The sequence below is a fragment of the Amblyomma maculatum genome, chromosome 11 (assembly GCF_055883805.1).
Source record: "Amblyomma maculatum isolate TAMU_Amacu chromosome 11, ASM5588380v1, whole genome shotgun sequence".
Classification (NCBI taxonomy): domain Eukaryota; kingdom Metazoa; phylum Arthropoda; class Arachnida; order Ixodida; family Ixodidae; genus Amblyomma; species Amblyomma maculatum.
Window position 1 is genome coordinate 113,631,492 of NC_139354.1, and position 24,534 is coordinate 113,656,025.

Below are 24,534 nucleotides of genomic sequence, written 5' to 3' on the forward strand. Positions count from 1 at the left end.
TAGTCTGATGTTCATTGTTTGTAGTTTTGTATTGTGACGTTCATTGTCTGTAGTTCTTATTGTGACGTTCACTGTCTGTAGTTCTATATTGTGACGTTCATTGTCTGTAGTTCTATATTGTGACGTTCATAGTCTGTAGTTCCGTACTGTGACGTTCGTTGTCTGTAGTTCTGTATTTTGACGTTTTGTAGTCTATTGTTCTATACTGTGACGGCATGCATTCTGATGTCCCGCAATCTGACATTCCGTACTCTGATGTTCTGTAGTCCGAGGGCGCATGTTCATTTCACATACTGCTGTGACTTTCTTCTCTCCTATTGTGAGAATATTCACACGTGCAAAATGCAAGCACAGCCAAGTGGGAAAAATTAGTCTCATGGGATAATAGTGATTAATTGGGCTATTTTGCAGGCATGTAGACCTAGCAGCTCTGCACAAAGAAAGTGTGCAAGCATACCGAAGACATGCGAAACAACACCTGTGAGAAGCCCCCTTTATTTGGAATCCATAAAGCTGTATTTCCAAAAGGCGCTTGAACTGGAACACCTGAATGACAAAAAGATGCAGATTTCAATTAAACACCTATTTAAAATGCATTTTTAAACAAAAAAAGTGGTTTCAATGAAAAATTGATGCTGGTTATTTTGAAGGTAACTGAAAAATGAAAGAAATATTTTGTGGTTGTCCATAGACATTGGCAATGGAGAATGTTGCAGTGACAGGCACAAGAATATTTTAAACCTCATTGTGCTCATTATGTGGACTGGAAATGGACAGCACTAGGCCATTTTTGTATTACCATTTTATCAAATCATAGCCCGTCTCTCCTACATAAAGCCCACAACTCTAACTTAAGTGGTAGAATGCCAAAGTAGTAAGCCTTCATATCGAGCAATAAATAAATGTTTAGAGAGTTTAACAAAGGTAATTGAAAATGACTGAAAGATTATACGTGTTTATCCTAACCATTATTGCACACAGATATCCTCAGGACAGCCAGTATGTAATGCTCTTATAACTGCGGCCCATGCAAATCTTTCTTGCTAGGAAAATTTCCTGAAATTGCAATAGCTTTTATTGCCTACTATAAGCCTATAAGCTTTTATGTTAGAGAACTGAGCAACCTGTGACACCCGCTGATTAGCTACACCTTGAAAGCAAGCATAACGCCGCTGCAAAAAAAAATCCTGTACATACATTACTCTATCACCCACCGGAAGGAAAAGACTGTAAATCTTATCCTAGAGAAAAAGGTGGAGACATTTCTGTGCCAGGTACTGCGGCAACATCTTGTAGCGCTTGACCACATCTTCGCTGCAACTCACCTCCTTCAGCAATAGACAGGTGTCTGCACAAATAAAATCCTTAATTATTTTCTAATCAATTATTCATTCGATTTTGCAAAAACGACGAAATCACAATTTGGATGAAAACTTTACATATTTTCCAGAAAATTATTGCCCAACTGGAAGCATTGATTTACTACTGAAATACTGTTTAGCATAAAATAAAACATTGCTAGGGTTAGCATGCTGAAATACAACTACTGCTCTGACCATGGTCAAGCAACTGCTGTATACATTTCCAAACGAGCAACACATGTTGTTTAGTGCTGTTAAATTTTGCAGCAAATATGGCTTTTTTTTTTTCGTGCTAGCCCAGTTCAGCTATGAAAGTGACTCAAAACTGCTAGCATAATTGTTGGTGCCTAACAACTAACACGCACATTGAGTCAGTCATCCATTGATAATGATAAAACCGTTTTGTGTGATCTCATCAGCCTTCCCCTGCACTGTATTTCAAACAGCAGCCATGCTCCTTAAGCAGCATGGTTTGCAGCTTGTTGATAGCCACAGTTAAACCATCACCAGCTTCAGTTTCTGAAATACCAAAAACAATACAATTCCAATTATATTGTATACAGCCACCACAAAACCAAATGAAATCTCTTCTGTAGTTCATGGAAAGATGTTTTCATTTACCTGACAACTGATGCCACTCCAAAATGGTAAGGTGGAGGGAACACTCTTGAGATGGCTCTGCTACGAAGGCTTCCTGTCACACTCCTTGTACTTCAGTCCCCCCGAGGTAAACGCACATCAGCTTGCAGAAGTCGGAATCCGATCGGAGACTGAATTGGTTCATACAATTTCCATGGCCAAGGTGGACCTGTAAAAACACAAAGGTAAATGTAATTGATGCGGCTGATTCTTTAAATATCATTCAAAAGAAGCACACATTTTGTTATAGTTGTTGAAGAGACAAAAGCACTTGACTGAATAAAGTTTGAAGCAACCAAGTGCAAGTTATTTAGAATATACTTTAATCGTGAATCGACGGAAACGCGAAACGGCGACGACGCTCTGTGTTACTGGTATAGTACAAGTCACAATTGCAAGTCACAATTGCTTATTGCAATTGCAATTGCAATAAGCAAGTCACAATTGCAAGAATTGAAGTGTTTTGCGATAGCATGCAATAAAATGGATTTCATCATCATCATCATCATCAGCCTGATTATACCCACTGCAGGGCGAAGGCCTCTCCCATATTTCTCCACTTAACCCGGTTCTGTGCTAGCTGCATCCACTTGACCCCTGCGAACTTCTTAATCTCATCCGCCCATCTAACTTTCTGCCGCCCCCTGCTACGCTTTCCTTCCCTTGGAATCCAGTTTGTTACCCTCAGCGACCATCGGTTGTCCTCTCTTCGCACTACATGTCCTGCCCATGTCCATTTCTTCTTCTTAATTTCTACTAGAATGTCGGTAACTTGAGTTATTTCTCTGGCCCATTCTGCACACTTTCTATCTCTTAATGTTGCCCCTACCATTTTTCGTTCCATAGCCCTCTGGGTTGTCCTCAACTTAAGTAGAACACTCTTGGTTAGCCTCCACGTTTCAGCCCCATAGGTGAGTACAGGCAAGGTGCAACTGTTGTATACTGGAATTACACTTGGGCTATAAGAGTATAGTAACTTGACCTTTCATTTATTTATTTTTTTTTTGTTGCGATTATACATTCGTAGAATCCTTGCCCATTCACCATTGTTCGTAAAAAGCGAGAAATTTACGCGGAAATGCACAATCACGATGCAACACTGCAAAAAAAAAAAAGAGAGAGAGAGAGAGAGCACGTACGAAATGAACGGCAGTAACGTACGCTTCGCGTTCATGCTGTTAGCTGATTGTGCATGCGATTGCGAGGAAGCAGCGAAATTTTCTGTTTCGGCAAGTCGGAGTGCCGAGCCAATCAACACATGCATTTCTGTTCGCGCGAAGGCTTCGCGCGATGTGTGTCGTCGTCGCGTTCGCGTGAGTTTTCGCGTACATGTAGCTCAGCCAAAGAAGCGCGTTTCGCGATAAGCATGAACAAAAATACAGAATCGATCCGTGCTCTACAAGGCGTTATCATTGAAGACCTGAAAGGTTGGCGGCAATATTTTGCGACACACAGCACAACTCGAGTTCTCCAGGCCCGTACTTGGCTGCTGCTTTGCGCCTTTGTGCTTTTGCGCCTTTGTGCTTTTGCGCCTTTGTGCTTTTCATGCTAGGAGGCTAGAGGCAGTGCTCAAGATCAAGGTGGTTGCTTACGGTAAGAGTGAGGGTTTAGAAACTTCATCCGTCATCGTAGCTACTAAAAGTAGAAAAGAAAGACAAACATCACATTACGTACCTTCTTCCGCGCATCAGGCTCGTCATGGCGTTTCTGGTTCCGCCTGCGAAGCTCTCTGCTCCATCCCTTCATTTCTTCGTCTGCGGTTAAGTGCAGCGTTACGATTCATTTCTCGCTTCAGAATACAATTCAAAACACATCGTAGCAAAGAGGCGCTTACCTGTAATATCAAAATATATGTGCAATGTGGTGGGCGCCGCGCGGATTTTCTTCGCCTTCCCAAAATCTTCAACATCGTTCTGTCGAAGTTTCCCATGTCCCGCGCTGAGGACTTTCGCACTATGTCTTCTGAGATGATATAGCACTTGTGCTCGTTCTCGTGTTAAATGAGTACGAACAGAAACGTCGCAAATCAGCATGAAGTCACCGAAGGAGAAAGACGACTGCACGGGCAGCACTGACGTGATCCGCGAGACGAACAACGCGGCATCTTGCTAACTTGAGTGGACGAGAAGGAAGCGGAGAAAGAAACAAAAAAGGGAGGGGGGGGGGGGGGGGGGGGACTGTGGACTGCCGGCGAAAACGACACCGACACTGTAAGCGTGCGGATATTGGGAGAAGGAAGAGGGGAGGAGAAAGAAGAGAATGCAGATGGTCGCTCGCGTCCCGCTGCCGCCAATGCGGCATTCTTCTTGGCCAACTGGTTTTTCGTGGAGAGGGAGAGAGAGCTATGAAGGGTGAAGGGGAAATGGCCGCCTTGCACTCCCAGCAACAGAAGAAGAAGACAGGGAAGCCTCCCCCGGGCTTGTGACAATGCGAGCCGGGCACGGGCGCAACAGGCTCTCTCATGGTCGGATTCGAGAGCGGCGGCGGCGGCTCTACTGGCGGCCCATACCAACTTAGCTAGCGCTGGTGAACTGTGACACATTCGAGAATATTTTCTTCCGGCGCGAATGGAGGTAAAATTGTACTTTAATTATCGTAAGGAGCACGAAAGAATTGTGGAAAAGGCCAAGCTACGCTTCTGAATACGCAATTCACTTTTATCGGGGTCTTTAAATATCACATCGTGAACGAGCCCTATTTGGAAGTTCTTAATTGTGCTTCTTTCTGCTATTGCAATCATGATGCATCGCCAAGTAAACAAATCAACATATTTTAGGCAGTTGAACATAGTTATGCAAGCAAAATGAGAAAGTAAAAATTGATGTTTGTCGGTAACATACACCTGTGTTGCCTTAAATCATTGAGCCGTGCATGCTGCAGCCATCCTTTTATAAAACACAAATTCCTGCGGTCATTTTGCTTGACTCACTCGATACCTTCATTTAATCACGTGATTTTTTGATTTTTCTAACTACTGTCAATTTTACTGCGCGTGCATTTCAGGGAATTCTGCCTTTTTCCAGACGAGGGTTCATTTTTGTTCGCGTAACATCCACATACACACAGCCGCTGAAGAGCAGGGCCATAATGCAATTCTAAAGACCGAATTCGATGTTGCGTTCTTATCTACGCGAAGCACCACAGATAACTACATGCTGCACTGTCACGTTTGTTTTCTCGTGTTTAGCAGCGGCCTCCGTCACACGATTAAGAGGCCAGTTTCACATTTTGGGCAGCACGTATCTACTATCAGGAGCTTGTAAATTCTGCCGCTGGTATTGCGGTGAAGGGGCGTCACTAAACCTTCGGAATGACAGGTGCACAGCTCAGATATAAATGAAATTCAGCCACGCCTGTGCAGCACTTGTAAGCAAACGTTATGTTATCGCCTGTGGTGCTAGCGCACATTCGTCTTCAACGTTTTTCTCACCGTTCGCGATGTACACTTTCATCTCATAACTGGCGAAAGCTGCTACTCACCATTCTATATGGAATCGTACTTCCAACATACCGACGCTTCAATCGATATTTTTATGCGGGAAGGTTCCTCAATTTAAAATTTTGGTAAAAGGGGCCGGGTCGTTTTCTTTTCACAAAGGTTTTGAGGTAAAATTTCGTAGTGTGCTTTTTTAACAATATCAAACACTTCGAATTCAGCGTACAACATCGTGATGTAGAGGCAAACGAATTTGACAAGAGAACAAGATGAACTGGAGAAAACACTCGGGTATGATTCAAAGTGGTTGGAACCTACATTCACGGAGCTCAGAACGATTCCCAAAAAGTATCCCAGCAGAATTCAACATGCGCGAAAATAAAGGAAAAAACCTGCTCACCGAAACTCATCGCAGTGCACAAGAAGGTCATTCAACAACATGGACGAAATTATGTCTACACAACGCCGGGATGAAAACAGTGTCAACGGTTACAAATATCGATCTTTGCATCATTTACCTATGGTCTACAGTGAGGGAATTAGCCTAGGGGAGTGTGCATAGAAGAGAAGGCGTATATATCGGTTTCTGTACCGATCAAGTTCACAATGATTTAGTGCTGACCTTTAACGACAGGAGGTCAGTGACCACCACAGCCTGCCAGGACCCTTAGTGATTTCCGGCGTAATAATTTTTACTTGCTAGTCTTAAGGAAGCGAATCGTTTCATCTGTAAATACAAGGAAATCGAATTTTTACCGCCTACTTTATCCTGCCTCCAAGTACCTACAAGATGCTGGTATGCAATATTATAAGCTTTATACCTCATTGAAATCGAAAAGGAAGAGGCTTTTTCTTTCTTTCTTTCTTTCTTTCTTTCTTTCTTTCTTTCTTTCTTTCTTTCTTTCTTTCTTTCTTTCTTTCTTTCTTTCTCTCTTTCTTTCTTTCTTTCTTTCCTTCTTTCTTTCTTAACAATATCAAACACTTCGAATTCAGCGTACAACATCGTGATGTAGAGGCAAACGAATTTGACAAGAGAGCAAGATGAACTGGAGAAAACACTCGGGTATGATTCAAAGTTTCTTTCTTTCTTTCTTTCTTTCTTTCTTTCTTTCTTTCTTTCTTTCTTTCTTTCTTTCTTTCTCTTTCTTTCTTTCTTTCTTTCTTTCTTTCTTTCTTCCTTTCTTTCTTTCTTTCTTTCTTTCTTTCTTTCTTTCTTTCTTTCTTTCTTTCTTTCTTCTGCTAACTCTTAAATTGTCAAAAAGGGTCTCAGTATTGCTGTGCTTAGGAGGTCCCCCTTCAGGTCATGCTGCAATACATTCATCGAAGTTTAAATTGACGACTGGGAATGTGAAAACAAATGCTATCGCGTTATTATTTCTAGTGTGACTGAGACCGAAAAGAAATTCGTTAAGACTATGAGTTAGCGTCCGTCTTATTTAATTTCGGCGCTAGTTCCCGCCTTGCAGCAGCCATCCTTTTATCACGCGCATCGGTTATCTTGACATTAGATCTCGATCGCGATGTTCGTCTGAGGCAATCCGCCAGCTGTGAGCATGTGCGCGTCCAGAGGAATCGGACTCCCTCCCTCTGTACCCGGCGCCGTTTAGGTTTTTTTTTCTTCTTTTATTTTTAATGTGTGGTGTTTTTGAGCGTTCGCGCGTAGCGTCTACAGTGGCGATAGTGTGACCTTAATAACTAGTTGAAAGTGTGCACTGTGCCAGCGAAGTGTTGTGAAACTGCGATCCTTTCAAATGAAGTGCGTCAACGAAAGAGTTTGTATTCTGTATTTTGTAGTTTACTTTTTTGTTAAAAAGTTCATAATTCTTTTGCAGTCTGTTTTTTCCGCCGTCATGTACGTTCTTTAAAACCCTCTTTTTTGCAACAATTGATTCTGCAGTACTTCGGAAGCCGCACCATTCCTACTTTTGTGGGCTATGCCAATGACTTAATCAAACAACAAACCGGAGTGATAATTCTCTTCCTGGGACAGAACTGTCACAAAGGTCTTTACAGGAAGGTAAATTTATATCAAATTCCGCTAGATCACTGCCCCCGACACATCAGAGCCCTTTGACTAACTGTGGCCTGAATGTGATCAACAGCATAACTGTAAGCTATGGCAATCTTATAATGGGGGAGCTGTATTAGGAGGCACGTGAACGATCTATTTCGCCTAAGGGTACCCGAGAAAAGCAATAAGTTAAGTTATTGCCTGAGGCTGAATTTTCATCACACGTTGCCTTGACCTTGTTGGGCGATCGTTTGTTCAACATTTATTTTCGCATGGGCTACGTATGTCCCAAGATTCATTTTCTGGGCGACCATGATGAAGGTGCACAGCAGAACTTCTACATAGTGTAGCGAACATTTTATCAACCTTGCTCACAGCGACTTTATATATGTGGAAATTTGATTTCTTCCATGCCTTCTGTTATAACTCTCGTTTTCTCTTCTTCCATCTTTATTTCGCTTTTTTTTTTATCCTCAGCCTAGTTCGCTCGAGCTGCGGCCAGTTTTTCTACTGCCCACTTTACCAGTAACGCTTCTTGTAGTTTAACCCCACTCACCTTTGTGGGGGTGCCCAGGTAAAGAAAATACACAGCAGAAAACAGCTTTGCCGCCCCGCAACTATCCTTTTCCTTTCCTTTCTGGGGCCATCAGTCCCCTTCCATGTCCCTACGTCGTTTGTCACGTTCCCCAGCCTTCACTCGGCCGGCAGCGTCTTTTGCTTAGTGCCGCTGTCGACGCTCGTTTTGAGCAGGCCCGTAGTGTCGGGTCGGCGGGTATCTTGTGCCATTGATCACCGTGTCTGTAGAGGCTTTTGGCCATCTGGCTCCTTTTAAAGTTTTTCTCCTTTTTTGCACTTTTCAGCCACCTTTTATCCTTCAAACTTTGCTCTATGCGGAATAAGCGATCAGGTTTTAGTCGGCGCATTTTGGGTCTTCTCCTGATTGCTTCGTTTGAACAAGCCGACCTTTTTTTCTTTTTTTACTTTGATGCACCGCTTAAAAGGTCCTTATTTTCTTCAGAGTGCCCCGCAGACGACCGTGTCTCCTTGCTGTCTTGCAGTCCTGTCTCGTACCTCCCTGCCAGCAGTAAACGTGGCTTGGAATGCCGGTGGCTTATTTTTTTTTTTCTATTTGAGCTGCATCTTCTAAGCAAATATTGTAAACGCGCGAGAGGTGCAGCGATGGGTGCGCACACAGCCACCGCGTCACCTGTACTGCATGCAGTTGTGGTCCTTGAGATTGATGGTTTATGAATCCATTGAGCTGTGCCGCCGCACGGTTTCTGACACAAGAGGCTAAACGCACGCTTCTATGAGTTTGCCTAGCATTGTTCGCAAATGTCGCAAATGGCCTTTGGACGTGAGCGCGTATGAGAGTTAGGGATGACTCTCAGATAGAGATAAAGCGATTAAGACGCCCTCCCTGCTCGACTGTTTCATTTTCACGCCGTGTGTGTGAGGGTGAAATGCATCGCGTACGTGCACTTAACGCTAATTTAATACGTATCCATAGTGTAATTTGTGCTTCGTGCTGTTTAGGGATGTAATTTCGTTACGAGATATGTGGTGCTAGGCGCTGCCTGTGAGTGGTCTATCTTCCTTGCACGCTGTCTTGTCTCTTGCATGCTGGTTGTTTCTCGTAGCGATTAGTTTAATTTTTTCTTTCAGAATGCCGAGGTCTGCTGCCTCAACCGGCAGCGTCTCGTTGCGTGACGGATGATGATGTTAGTCAAATGTAGTGCCGTTTCTGCTGCCCTCTCGATCATGGTTCGCTTTCGCCGAATGCTCAAATCTTCGACAATCATTCATTACACCTTAATCCTAATTGACTTCTTCATATCAATACATCGTTTTATTATTTGGCCGTAAAGAAAGTGTCTGACAGCGCAGTCGCGAAGTCCAATCAAATCTGAGGCTCTGAACCGATATAAAGATGCAATATCGAATCATTTTAAGCCAAAACAGGCAGAGAAAGGTCCAGACAGTAAATTCGAGCGAAAATGTCATAATTTTGACATCAGCGTGGTTCGACGAACACGGTAAGGTGAAGGAGCAAGCGGTTCAACGTTTCCACAGCGCCGCATGTAACCATCACACGCACTGCCTGTCGCGAGGCCGTAGTTAACTATTTAATAGTACAAAAACAAATCGACTTTTGCCAGCCGCGGTATCTGCCATCAAATGCAGCGGCGCCCGAGCTGCGGTAAGGGATAAAAAGGACAGCGAGAAGACAGGGATTGGGAATAAAAGAAGGGACATACGAAAGAAAGGACATGGCAGGTTATAATGGTATAAAATCAGTCAGTCACGTGGAAAGTGTACAATAGCATGATGCCCGCCGCCCATTGTCTCAACTTATCAAAGCTTGCCAATACGGATAGGTATCAAATGGCGGCACAGCACCGCCACAAACGCCACACAGGCTGCCGCATACAAGGAACACTCTGCCGGAGCGAAGACGCACCCTCTCTCCTAGCAGCAAAGAGCTCTATCCAGCCATCTGGTCGGAAGGGGAAGTGGGGGGAGGCGTGCGCGTGAGAGGGGCGGAAACCGGTTGCTGGCCAGTTCTCGAATCCGATCCTCCAGAGAAGCGGTTTGCCTGCAAGCACTCCCAAACGTAGTTTGCAAAACTTGTCTCTTCGTCCCGTTGTCCACCGCAGAGGAATGGGTGCCTTGTAGCGAGCTAATGCGTGTAGGTGGGCAGGCTACAGTGGAAAATCAATTCCCTTCAAACGCCGTACCATTATCGTACTGAAATTAGCGTGTCCATCTACCGCACTAAAATATACAGAAAGCCCCTTTTTTCTCTGAGACTGCCCGTGCATCTGCCGTGTCTGCAGCGTCGGTCCCGCCGAGCTGGGTGCGAGCCAGCAAGGACTGCGCGCGAGTGCTGGAGACGTGCGGGGAAGTTGCTTGTGCAAGCATATGCCGTCCTCGTTTTTGGCCAAGAACGTGTGATATCAGGTTGCTCCACGAGAGTCAAATCTTTTGTAGTGTATAAAGGATGGAATGTATCATCGACGTGAGGACAAGGATAGATCATTTGAACAGGTCGCTACAAATTTGGAAGCAGATTTCACAGGTGAGAAAGATTTAGTCATCCGGTTGCCTTAAGGATTGCGATAAAACAGAAGTAGCTTTGCGATTGTTCCTGTGAAACTTATTCGCACTCATCGAGAAGCTAATCCCTGCATGGAACGAAACATGAGTATTGCGGTCGCGACTGCGCCGGCAATCGCCCGTGATGCTGCTTGACGTGCGCGCGAATGGCGCAATTAGCGGTATGCATGCACGGCAGCAGATAGACACTCAAGGCGTGCTCTGTTTTGGCACAATAAGTTGATTTTAAGGTTGTTCGAAGGCGGCTGAGTGCAGATAGGTAGTCGCGCAGAAAAAAAAATACGGCTGGTAAAAAAATTAGCCTCTACATGGAACTGTCTGTAACACTGTTCAGTGTCTTTTTACGAATTTTGTATTTTGAGCTGAAATAAACATGTTGATACGCAACAAAGAAAAACCTAATGTTTTATTTGGGACAAGAAAAATATGGGTGGTTCTACATGCGCGAAAAATAAAATTGCTTGCCACTGCAGAACACATTATGGAATTTTTCTTGTGACCTCGCTACCTGACCCCGCTATTACCTACATACCTTGGGTTGTCGCGACAATTACATCAGAAGGTTGTGTTACGCTAGAACATTTTGTTGTTGCGACAGAACGTTGTGATGGTACGTCAAAACATTGTGTTGTCTGCGGCGACATCACAAAGTTTTGTTGTCGCAACACACAGAACGTTGTGTCGTTACGTCAAAAGTTTGCGTTGTCTGTTGCGACAACACGAAGTTTTGACGTAACAACGCAACGTTCTGTCGCTACAACAAAATGCTCTGACGTAACAACACAACGTTCTGTTGTTACAACACAATTTTTTGTCGTAACGACACAAAGTTCTGACGTAACAACAAAAGTTCTGTTGTCGCGACAGAAATATCTGTAGTAACATCAAACATTTCTGTAGCGCGATAGAAATTTCTGTAGTACTACAGAAATTTCTGTCGTCTTTTTCGACTGGGTTTCTCCCATCATCCAGGTAAATCTGCAATATATGTTCATTGTTCTGTCCCCTATACACTGATCGATCTTTCACGACGGTGCAACACTAGAGAAGAGGTCGTTGGCCTCCTCGTTACACAACCTTCACATACACCACTGATTCTAGTATATTTTTATGGTCGTCCAGGAACAGCATACCAACCTTGGTTGGATTCTTTTCCTCCGCAACAACTACTCGTGTACCCCGACTTTAATTGGTGGCGACTTTAACGGCGCTCACACTTCGTGGGGCCACCCTGTGGATTCCTCCAGGGGTATTGACATTCATGGCACCTTTCTAGATTATTCATCTTCTAAATCAACCGAAACTTCAACGCGTCCATAGGGCGGTCGGTATTCACCTGATATGGCATGGTGGTGAAGCTCCGGTAACCCTCGTTGTGATGTTGAACCAAGCACTTTGTTCAGAGACCACAGCCCTATCTTAATCTCCTTTACACCTTCGTGTGTGTCGGAACTAGGCCGCAGCGTTCGTTTGACGTCTTGGGATGCTGTTCGCTCGGACAATTGGTTTTCTACATTGAATGCATGTACCGCTCTGGCTATAGTTTAGGCTGTTTTGTCTGCTCACTCATTCTTCACTACTGTAAATCAGGGTGATCCGAACCCGGACATGCACCTTTAAAATTCTGGGTTCTTAGTCGCCAGGCGGATCGTTACCCTTTACGTAATCCTCCTGACCATTCAGTTATTCCCGCTCTTCATCGGCCTACTGCACGCGTGCGGCGCTGCTCAAAGCGACTAGCAGGGAACGCTTGGATGCATGGTGTGCACGCCTCTCCTATACACAAGGCAATCGACATCGTTGGCGGGTATTTTACGGCATGGAACACGTTTCTCAAGTAGCTGATTACATCGACAGCATTCGCCTGGCCCTGAATGTGGATGAAGCTTCATTTGCCCAGCAGGCAGCCCACCAGTGTTTCCCAAATCATGATTGTATTCCTACTCCTCCCCCGGTGCTATCAATGTCTTAGCCCCTTGATGAGATAACTACAGATTTCACTATGACAGAATTGCTAGCCTCCTTAGATCCTCTGAGTATAAACACTGCCCCTGGACACGACGGCATACCTAGTTCCTTGTTTCACAATTTTGAAGGCTCTACTTTACAGTCTATGCTTGACTGATACGTTCAATGAGGTATGGAATTCTGGAATAATTGCGGAAGAGTGTAAGTGTGATTCACTGGAGAAGGTAATGGCAACCCACTCCAGTATTTCCTGCCAAGAAATCCCTATAGCCAGTCACAATACCATTAATGATATGGCGCCGGAAGATGAGCCCCCCAGGTTGGAAGGCGTCTCACATGTTACTGGGGATGAACAAAGGGCAATTCCTAGTAGCTCCAGGACGAATGAAGCGGCTGGGCTAAAGCCAAAAGGACGCTCAGTTGTGGATGTGTCGGGAAGCGACCGGAAAGTCCGATGTTGCAAGGAGGTGTATCACATAGCAACATGGAATGTAAGATCTATGACGCAAGGTAAACTGGATATCGTCAAGCGAGAAATGGACAGATTGAACATTGATATCTTGGGTATCAGCGAGCTCAAGTGGACCGGAATGGGAGAATTTAACTCCGGCGACCATTATGTCTTTTATTGTGGGCACGAATCCAAGAGAAGGAATGGGGTCGCTCTCATAGTAAACAGAAGAATGGGCAAAGCAGTGACAGGGTACAACCCCAAAAACAACCGAATGATTTCACTTCGGATACCATAAACCCTGACTGCTCACTGGAGGGTCAAATTCTAAAGTTAAAGCTCAGCTACTTTGGTCATCTGATGAGAAGAGAGGAGTCGCTGGAGAAAGATTTGATGTTGGGAAAGGTTGAGGGTCGCCGGAGAAGGGGTAGGCAGCGAACGCGATGGTTAGATGGCATCCTCGAAGCACTGCAGATGAAGTTATGTGATGTTAGGACGATAGTGAGAGACCGGAAAGCGTGGCGTGACATGGTCAATAGGGTCACGAAGAGTCGGACACGACTGAACGACTGAACTGACTAACTGTAAACATTCTATCGTTGTTCCAATGCACAAATCGTGTCAGCTGCCAGCTTCTTTAACGGCCCTCCGCTCTATTTTCCTTACGCCTACTATCTGCAAGCATACGAATACATTCTAGCAGCTCGCTTGTCATGGTGGTTGGAATTGAATGCTTGGTATGCACAATCTCAATATCGGTTCCGTCCTTATATTGGAAAAGAAGACGGTCTTGTAGCTTTGGCTGGTGACGTGTTGAACCAATCTCCCCAGAGTCATTTGGTTCGTACTGTGAACACTACAGACATCACCAAGGCATATAATAACGTCATTCACCCTCTAATTCTTGGCATCCATCGGGATCACGGGGTCCGAATCGCTTTCTTTTCTCGAGTCACTAATTGTTAACAAGCAGAACCTTTAGTATTCGTGTTTATGGGTATCCTTTTGGTCACTCTACCTCCAACCGCAGGGTGCCCCAGGGCTCCGTCCTCGCCCCCAGATTATTTAGTTTCTCTTGGAAGAAGGCAGCAGAGCAGGTAACAGCAACACAGTTGTCAGTGCAGCGTAGTCCTTCTGTGCGTGTGTGTGCCTCTTGTGATCTGGTGTTACCTGCTCTGCTGCCTTTTTCCAAGGCATGTGTGACGAACTAGCCCATCGTTCGACTCTATTATTTAGTTTGCCTTTTACATCCCTCTTGCCCGAGCCCTAGAAAACATGCCTTCTATACGATTTCTTCCGCATGCCGACGAAATAACCTTGTGGTCCGGTCATCCAGATACTTCGGTACAACAGTCGGCTCTCTAGCACACGCTGGATGCCTCGTCGTCTCGACTCATCGCTTTGGGTCTGTCACTATCGAGTAACAAATCATGTTTCATTCGCATCAGAAACAAATCTGGCTTACGGAAAGCAGCCCTTTTACATTTACGGTAGATAATTTTCAAATTCATTAAGTGGAAATTGTTCGTGTTCTAGGTCTTATTCTTCATACATCTGGGACGGGAACCCTTTGGATAAGCGCTACCCGTAAAACGGCTCACGCTATAATCGATCGGATTCGTCACATAGTTATGGGCTCAGGCAGAGCGCGTTCTGATACTGCTCGTCATCTGTGAGCTCCATCCTTAAGCCGCGGATAATTTACCAGGCTCAATTTCATCGCCCCAAACGTCGACAGTGGGACTTCCTTGAAGCTATAAATCCTTAGGCTACGCGTGCAATAACCTATCTCCCTTGTCTTACACCCATACCCGTTCTGGAAGAGTACGCTCATCTTAATACATTAGCTGAACTCATCGACCAGTGTGAGACAAGCAGAGCACGCAAAATGTCGCTTCAGCTGTATTGTTTACAGACGCTTCCTCCTTGGTCGTGCTGTTAACTCACTGACAATCGATCCACTGCTTCACCGCTGATATCAGTCGCGCATTTACCTTCAGGGTGCACAATATACACCGATGCATCACACACACCACTGCAGGGAGTTACCCCAGTGTACGTCTCTCGCATCCTCATCTTAACTCTCGCGCAACATATAGATACATGCACCCACTTGCCTTGGAGCTTCAGGCAATACACAATAAAATTGCTTCCCTTCCACTCTTACCCACATTTAATGTGTTCATATTTACACTCGCATATTTACACATATTTACAAGAAGTTCGCAGGGGTCAAGTGGATGCAGCTAGCACAGAACCGGGTTAAGTGGAGAAATATGGGAGAGGCCTTCGCCCTGCAGTGGGTATAATCAGGCTGATGATGATGATGATGATGATTTACACTCACCCCCTAGTCGCCCTTAAGCAGCTTAAGGCTGATCGGCGCACATTCCAAATTACAGAATCAATTCATCAGCTCTGCAAAAAAGTTTGCTGTGGTTTAGCTCTGGTTAACCCTAGTTGAATTGTGAAAGCAACGGCTGCATAGCTACGCTTGTGGTTGTAGCTTGCGGCTGAGCGCTTGGTTTAGCTGTATTTTATAGACAAGACAAACTGTTCTGGTAAAGGCTAGGCTTTTATTCTTTATACCAATGATGATACCATCCATCCATCCATCCATCCATCCATCCATCCATCCATCCATCCATCCATCCATCCATCCATCCATCCATCCATCCATCCATCCATCCATCCATCCATCCATCCATCCATCCATCCATCCATCCATCCATCCATCCATCCATCCATCCGTCCGTCCGTCCGTTCGTCCGTCCGTCCGTCCGTTCATCCATACATCGTATATATATACTTGGGTTCAATAAAGCCCAGGGGACTTTTGCCTGCTGACTCTGTGCTGAGTGGCGTAGCGTCTCGTTCGGCGTTCGTGCTTGCAGAAGCACATCACACGACGTAAACCGGTCATCGATGAGGCACAGAAAAAACAAACACTATACTTCGGACATGTCGGCGCTGGCCACTATTGGATGAGTGTGATAATGAGCGGGAGCCGTCCGTATATTTCGGCCCCAGGTCTGCCCTACTTAGCATTTCACTCCTCAGACGCCTTGTCGCTACGGTTGCCACCTGTTTTTAGTCGCCCCTTTCTTGTGCCGCTTTGGCATATTTTCAGAAAGCATATTTTCTATCGTGTCTAAACGTAGTCTCTAGGCCATAGCGATGTCTCAAGCGACCGGTATGACAGTTGCCTATCCCGTACAGCTCTTACTCAGTCCCGTATTCAGAAATGAATGGCCGTCGCTTGAATCGCCGTATCGGACGTCCCTACCGTTTATTCTATTCCACTTCTCAACACGATCCACACACGGGGGATTAGTAAAAATGAAAAAAAAAAAAAGGGCTCACCTTTTCTGCTGACTGCTTCAATTTCTCCGCGTATTATTGACCCTTATTAACAAATAGCAAAGTTGCTGGATTACCGTATTGTACTAAGGGATCAACTAATAACCAAGCTGTATAATGTCTGCATGGCTGTAAACTTCTCCTCAGAGCCCAAACTGCCATGTTTCTAGCTGTTTTTACAATAGATGTTGGAAAACTGTTTATTAAAGTGTCCTATATATGGAAAACCAAAACGGAACAGACATAACAAGCAGCAACTGTCTTCGGCGCGAATATCAGCGTCATAAAATATGTACCCAAACCTTTCGAATATCTATTTGTTGTTTGCAACAGCCGCCAGATTGCGGCTTTATCTTCATGGTCGTAGCGCATGGACTGGTCTTGTATTCCTGTTTGTTCAAGCTCGGTATCGTGAAAGGCGCCTTTGACACTGTAGCAGGAGGTCTTGAATTATTGCAGGCAAGCACAAATGCTTTCGTATTATTCCAGACTTTCCCAGTATCGCTTTAGCCGGCTTATCTAGATGCTTCTTTGCATACGTTAAATTGAGCACTGAAGAATGGAACAGGTATTGGATGTTCGGCGACCAGCGAGCACGTTTCCTGTCATCGCCGCCGTGTTGTTTAATTCTTACGCTGGCGCAAGTGAGCCCAATAAAGTGTCGATTTCAGTTCCGCACCACTCTGTTCATTTGCCGCCTACGACATTGTCACTACCACGCGATATTATAGCCAGTGGATAAGTTTTAAACCATGAAAAATGATTTTACTGTTTTCGTCAAAGCTTCTATGATTCTCCCATAAAGTATTTTCATAGTACAGTGCATGTGAATGCCCTGTTGAGTTAGAAAAGATTGATCATTGAGAACAGACATGTGGCCGCTTAAGTGTACTCTCGTTTTAGCGTGATTCAAGCGGAAGTATTTCGTTTAGGGACGGAGGATCTGTCTGGGTGCGCTGACAGAGATTTCTTTTGAATAACAGGAAATGATAAAATGAGCTGCACAATACCAATGAGCTACACAATGAGCTGCACAAAATCGCACTATCTAGTTGGCTGTTACTACTTTCCAGCAAATTCTGCTCCTAACGTTTTTACCGATCATTTCTTAGATATTGGGGAAAAAATCGATTTTTCAAAATGCAAGGTTCACATTTACGGAGCCTTTAATCTTCCTACGGTCGATTGGTTCACTGGTTTGGTCACTAGTGACTGCACAGCAACTCGAGAAAAAGCCGAATGTTTAATTGATTTTAGTAATTTCCATGGTTACATCAATGCAATGCAATGAAGAACTGTGCTGGAAACATTTTAGACTTAATTCTATCTAATGTGCCTCTTTTCGGCGTGCAAGCGGTGCGCGATCCTCTTGTTCTGATAGACAAAATATCATTGCCCGTTTACCTTGTCGTTCTTTTTGTCTTTTCGTCCAGTGCGTGAGATGGTGCCAGAAAAATTTAGATACGCGTATGACAATTACCTGAAGCTGTACAATGATCTTCAGGCCTACGACTGGTCTCAATTGCTTGAGATTGATGATGTAAACACAGGCGTCGAGCTACTTACATCAGTTGTACAGGGTATAATGAAAACATGTATACCACGCCGTAAATCGAAGAAGTGTAGATTTCCTTGCTGGTTCTCGCGCGATTTGAGACATTACTTGAAGAAAAAACAGAAGTATCATAAACTCTACGTGAAATCAGAAAGTGAGGATTGGTACCAAAGATATTCATTGTGCAGAAAAATTGTGAAAAAACTGAATGCACGTGATGAAGCCAAGTACCACAAACTTCTAGAACAGAACTTCAAAAAGGAAACAAACAGTCTTTGGGATTTTGTGCGCAACGAAATGATAAGGTTAGTGCTGCTGTGATAAAGACGCGCGATGGTATCTGTTTTAAACCTCAAGATGTGTGCCAAGCTTTTGCTGATCACTTCAGCTCTTGTTTTGTGCGCCATGATAACGCACCAGCTCTTATCACTTCTGAAGACAGCGCTGACTGTTTGGCTTATGATAATGTTACCGAGCATGAGGTTCTTTTGGCGATTCAGAAACTTCAGCCAAAACTTTCAACAGGAGTTGATGAAATTCCCAGCTTCGTAATCAAAGGATGCGCTGACATTTTTGGCCCTGTTTTAGCACATTTGTTCAACTTATCATTGCGAACTGGTGTTTTTTCTTGTCATTGGAAATTGTCAGTAGTTGTTCCTGTATTCAAGTCTGGCGATGTTTGTGATGTGAACAACTTTCGACCTGTGTCACTGATTTGTTCTTTTGCGAAAGTTTTTGAAATGATTATGTACGAACGCATGGGCTCATACTTCAAGCAGAAGATCTCAATTCTGCAGCACGGGTTTTTAAAAGGTCGATCTGTGGAAACGAATTTATGCACCTTTCTTGATTATACTGGCCCACATGTATTTAATCGCGGTCAGGTAGACGCAGTCTACTTTGACATGACTAAAGCTTTCGATACGGTTTCCCATGAGGTACTTCTGATGAAGATGGAAAGATACGGACTTTGCCCCATGTACTGTAGGTGGCTCAAAAGCTACCTTGGCAGCCGCCGTAACATGGTCCGATTTTCCGGCTGTGTGTCCAACGAATTTCTATCGTCTTCGGGAGTGCCTCAAGGCTCCAACTTAGGACCTTTGTTGTTTTTAGTGTTTGTTAATGATTTGCCGTTACATGTCAAGGACTCGAGAATTTTGCTCTTCGCAGATGATTTCAAATTATTCCGTAATATTGAAGATATTGAGGACTGCCGCCAATTGCAAGCTGACATTAACAACGCCGAGAAATGGTGTTTGTTGAATCGCTTAAAGTTGAATATTAAGAAGACTTCCGTCTTGTCTCTAACTAGGAAACGCGACGCAGTTGTGTTTGATTATACACTTTTGGCGGATCATATTTCTCGTGTGGCCCATGTACGAGACCTTGGTGTTGTTGTTGATTCAAGGCTTGATTTTAGATTGCATGTAAATTCAATTGTGTTACGCGCATTGAGACATATCGGTCTTATCTCTAGACTAACAAAAAAATTTCAACGGCACGAATGTCTACGTACTCTATACTGTGCCCTTGTGAGACCGCGTCTTGAGTTCGCGTCAGTGGCCTGGAATAACTTATCTGCCACCTATTGCGCAAAAATTGAAAATGTCCAGCGTAAGTTCATACGCATCTTTTATGACAGATATATTGGACGCCGCCGTTTCTACGACTACGATTCTCTCTTGGCAGACCTCAAAATGTGTACTCTTGGCGACAGGCGACTCATACGTGACATGCAGTTTTTGCAAAAAATTGTGCGTGGTTTCATTAACTGTGAGACCTTACTGATGTCACTGAATTTTCGTGTGCCGCATGCGAAGGCTGCAAAATGTTCTGACACATTTTATCCAGATTTGCACGCCAACTGTCCAATGACTCGTATACAAAGCTTGTATAACAAAAAGTTTATTGACACGGACATATTTGCCTAATTGTTGTTTTCATGCCTGGTTTTAAATGTTATTAAGTGTTCTGATGTATCTGACCTAGTGTGCGCTCCTTTAGGCCACTTGGCTGTTGAGGCACACTCAAATAAACATTATCTATATTTATATTAAACCGTACTGATGTTAGTCCTGCGGTGCAGCAATAATGCGATTCGTATTATACAGAGTGTCCCATCTGACAAGTTCATTGCCCAGTAAAAAATTTACAGTTAATTTTTATTACTTACCAAATAGTACACCCTTATTTGAGATGGTGAATATAGCCGTTTAGCAATTACTAGTGAAGAAATTAACTCGAGTTCGCGTTCTAATAAATCCGAAGTCATGCATCTCGCTTTGGTATGCTGATTCCCTAAATACAGTTACTGGCCCAGCTCACCGCGTTCTAATGCTGTCCTCTTCTGTCGCATCGTGTGTATTCTTCCAGAGGCTTGATGTGGGGATTCATGCCGATTAATACATTTATATCAGCCATGTCTTGAAAGTGGTCTACACTGTCACTGAAATGTTTTATTCGATACTTAGTTTCTTCCATACAGTTGTTCTTTGTGTATAAACAAGCGGCGCATAGTCATTTGTGTTTGTCTGAAATATCTCCTCATACCTAGGAATATAATTTTTATGCTCATTTTACTCTCTGGCAATCGCCATTACCATACCAACGCCAACCCATCACTCTTGTTTTTGTTGTGTTTCACCCACCAAGATGTAATCACCGATAAATGGCTGGTCTTCATCCGTCCCCTCCTTTAAAGTAGCGCATAAGTCTCCAATTATGGCTGGGTCCCTTAGTTATCCCGCGCAGAACGTATGAGCCTGTTATGAAGATTCTGGTCTTTTACGACTCTTATGCACGTTTACACTAAAGTTAAGCTGTGTAAAGTAAATTTTTTAGAATGTTTTTTCTAATATTTCTTGTGGTTAATTTACTGGTGTCGCTCTCCATTTTGCATTATCTTCCTTCCCGTCGCGTTCTCAGAGGCCCGGCGTTCTCGCAGACCCCCTAAAAAGCTACTCCTTGTTCAACCGGGCGCCAGTCTAGGTCAGATGCTATCCTGCAACTAACGTTACTGCCATTTCACCCAAGAACACTGACCGGCACTTGTTCCTCGCACTTTCCGGTCTATGCCTTCACTTTGAATCCCTTCTACTAGCCTAAATTTCTGATCTCCTGAGAAACAGTTACGTCCCTCGCGACCTGTTTGTCTCGCACTTTCAGTGCAATGCACAACACGATGTGCAGCTGCGCGGTTGTTGCTCACATATCCTAGATTCAATGTGCTAATCATTCAATTACTTCTTATGCGTAATCGTCGAGAACACCATTTAGTCCTGCCGGTAGCATCACCATGGTACGCCATGCAACATTATACAAAATTTTGCATTTTCGTCTCGGTCGCACCGCGGTTATTACCGTCCCCTGGAAAAAAAAGGAAACTTCCACCGACGATTAGGATACGCGTTAATACGAACTTTTGCCGCTGCTGTCTGTAACAAATACGTTACTCGTTACGCTAAAATAGGAACACGTTATCGCCCCACGTTAGCTAAAAAAATGTAACGTGTTATCTTTGCTGAAAAAAGTACAGCGCGTTCTTCTGATACTACATGGCCATAAATTTTAACCAGTGTGTCTTCGCTGCAAGAACTCAGGATAAACATCCCATGACGCTCATATTGCACGTAAACGCTAGCCCAAACAGCGATTTCACTCGAAATCCTCATTTTACGAGCATGCATACTTTGCACAAATGTGCAGGAGCGTAGCAATGCTATGGTGGCCTAAAGCTGCCTGTAGAGTTGCACGTGATGACCTCTAATTCTGCGGCAAAATGGTGAAGCCATTTTCTGAATGTGACGTTAAACACAAAACCACAATTCATCAATTCCATCTTCTAATAAAAAAATAACTGAACATGCACTCAACCAATTTACAGCAATGTTGAAAAATGTTTGTAGTGTATCTGATAATAGAGTTGACGCGCAAATTATATATCAATGAAGAAATACTGGCATGGCACAGTTCCGGAAAATGCATTCGGGCACAGAAAGTATTTTTTTTTTTTTACTGGAACATGTAAATTACAGCAAAAATTCAGTGTTTATGTGAAGGTGTTCTAGGTCCGCCTCGCTCGTTCAGGAATTCAGTAACCATAAGCGTAGCCGCAGTTGATATGACAGAAGCAAACTTTATTTTAAAAACGAAGTTAATACCTAGCGCTAGACCATTGCAGTGACCACTTTCTAATAACTACAATTTACTGTTGAATTTAAGCCACAGGCAAGTGCTTGAGTGCGTTGCACGTGTTTCGTGCGTTATGGGTATTGTCTTTTTGATTTTATTTGGGTGCGTCGCCAAGGGAAGGTGTTTCCCGGCATGCATTGTCGTCAAGGATGTCGAGAGCACCTGCACATTTTTTATTTGCAACATCACTTTAAGAGCTCTGCGATGTTTTTGCTCTGAGAAAGGGAAGAGGTAGGAGGTAATCTGAATAGAAAGTAATAGTAACGTGACGCCTCACGCTACCGCAAAACCTCACGCGTTACTTCCAACATTAAAACTTGCGGGTCACCTTTTGTCACAGCACACGCAGGGAAAGAAGGTGAACATAAAGCTTTTGCGAAACATTGCGGCTGCATGTTTTACCAAGAGAATACAACTTAAGAATATTCACTTTCTCGTAAGACCGTAAAGACCACTAATTCGACATTAGGAGAACAAAAAATTGCGCAGGCTAGGCTACATGACTGCCACCATGCAGCTCAAAGTTGGCTTCATGGGGCTGACTGCGTCGTTTTGAAAAGTTCAGCTATATTTAGCCGGGACATACTGTATATGGACCACAGCTTCTTCCTTTGCGGAATGTCTGCTGTCTGGGCTGGTTTGTAGCGGTAAATAAGAGCCCATGTGTAAACTTCGTCGTGACCTGAGCAAGCAATCACCAGCGGGAACCGCTTGTAGTGCGTCGTTACTAGATAAAGCGTTCCTAGCTGTACGTTTACAGATCACTCCTTAATATGCCCTGCAAAGCTGTTTCTTTGGCAACTTTAGGCGTTTGCGTGCAGTACAAACACAAAAGAGGTAATGAAGAACTGTGTCCTGAGTGTTTGTGAAGGCTTCAATTCTTTCGCATTGTCTTGGATTCGAAATTAGGAACACACCACCATTTTTTTTTCTCGAGTAAGAGCTGACGACACAAAGTCACTATCGGAGCCTGTTTTGTACAAACTGGAAGACTAGTAACACCAACCCGAGGCCTAAATCACGGTATCTGTCACTGCCACTCCCAGCTTGCACCGGATGAGTGAATTGGCTTGCCTTGCCGACAGTGTTTTGTTTTCATTTCCGCTCCATTCGGGGACCCATTAAACTTCGCTGCTTTTGTACAACCATCCATTCCTTTAAAAAAAAGGCCGTGCACAGTTCAGAGGGGTGATTGTACCAGACATAGTTCTTTTTGTGTCTTATTCTAGGTACAAGACGGAGAAATACGTGCGCAGTAGAAGGTAACCTGGGACTGGCTCATTTCACTGCCAACTATTTTTAGAACCTAATTATCTCCGCGTAAGTACGGTGAACATTATCCCTACAAAGGATTCTACGCAAAGTTCAACGAGAGTTAACGTAAGCATTGCCAACCAGACAAACTCTTAGCGTACCGCGTCCGAAAGGAGTTTTCAAAATCTTAGTGCCCATGTACGGAGTCGCGTCCTTACTGACAGTGACGAACGCTGAGCAAAACACGTCTTCCTGGCCGTCAACTTACTCCTTCTTTCCCACCTTCCTTCCCCGGGGAAGGTTTCCACCGGTCTTAGTGCGCGGGAACCTGCCATCACTATAAAGCTCAGCATTGTCGACGCAAGCGAGATGGGACGACGCAGAGAAGAACAGATGATGTCTCGCACATGTCTGCTAAGACATCTCCTCAACTTTGCTGCCGTCCCACCGAAATGTAGAGGGCCCTTTTGCCTGAAACCTCTTTCCCAGAGACAAACAGGTATTGTCACGCAACTGTCAGCACGGCAGATACACATGCATTGTCATGGATAAACACTAAAACGGCGAACTGATAAATTGCTGCGAAGAAAACGGAAACTACACCTAAAATACCGTGCTGGTGGCCCATTTCGAGCACTGTAAAAAGCTGACTACTGAGACGAGGGCAGCTACTTTTGGTGACTTCACTTTCTGGTGCTAGATGTAGCATCCAGTCCGTTATTTGAGATTGCTGGTCGTCGCTTAGGCATCTACGAAATTTTCACTATCTGCTGACTTATTTACTTTGAATTTACTGTGTGCCCGCATCGTTCAGAAAGATGATCTGGCTTTCGCCGGCGTGTGTTTTCGCCTTCGTCAAATAATGCGCCATTACCTCCAACCGCGAAATAGCCGTGGTTATCGTTTTTTATAGCAGCGACATTTTTGGGCAAGAAAGCAGGAACTTTCGCTCGTCGATTTGTCAAATGTAGCCTTCAGTTTGCTCAACTGAAGGTAGCCTAAGAAAACAAATAAATTAGCCTGCCTCTATTAGTGCCGTTTATGTTTGACTCAAGTAGATGCTTAAGGCATCGAGGAGGTCAGAAAAATGAGGATGTTTAACTCAAGTGGATGCTTAAGGCATCGAGAAGGTCAGATAAATGAGGATGTTTAACTCAAGTAGATGCTTAAGGCACCGAGGTCAGAGAAATG

At 44.1% G+C, this 24,534-nt stretch overlaps 1 long non-coding RNA gene across 1 annotated transcript; it reads right to left on the reverse strand.

Moving 5' to 3' along the window:
• Positions 1-1,240: 1,240 nt before the first annotated feature.
• On the reverse strand, positions 1,241-3,751 carry LOC146174701 (uncharacterized). The gene is made up of 3 exons (XR_014702364.1): positions 3,675-3,751; positions 1,983-2,169; positions 1,241-1,348 (listed from the first exon to the last, which is right to left on the reverse strand). It is a non-coding gene; the product is annotated as an uncharacterized LOC146174701 (long non-coding RNA).
• Positions 3,752-24,534: the final 20,783 nt, after the last annotated feature.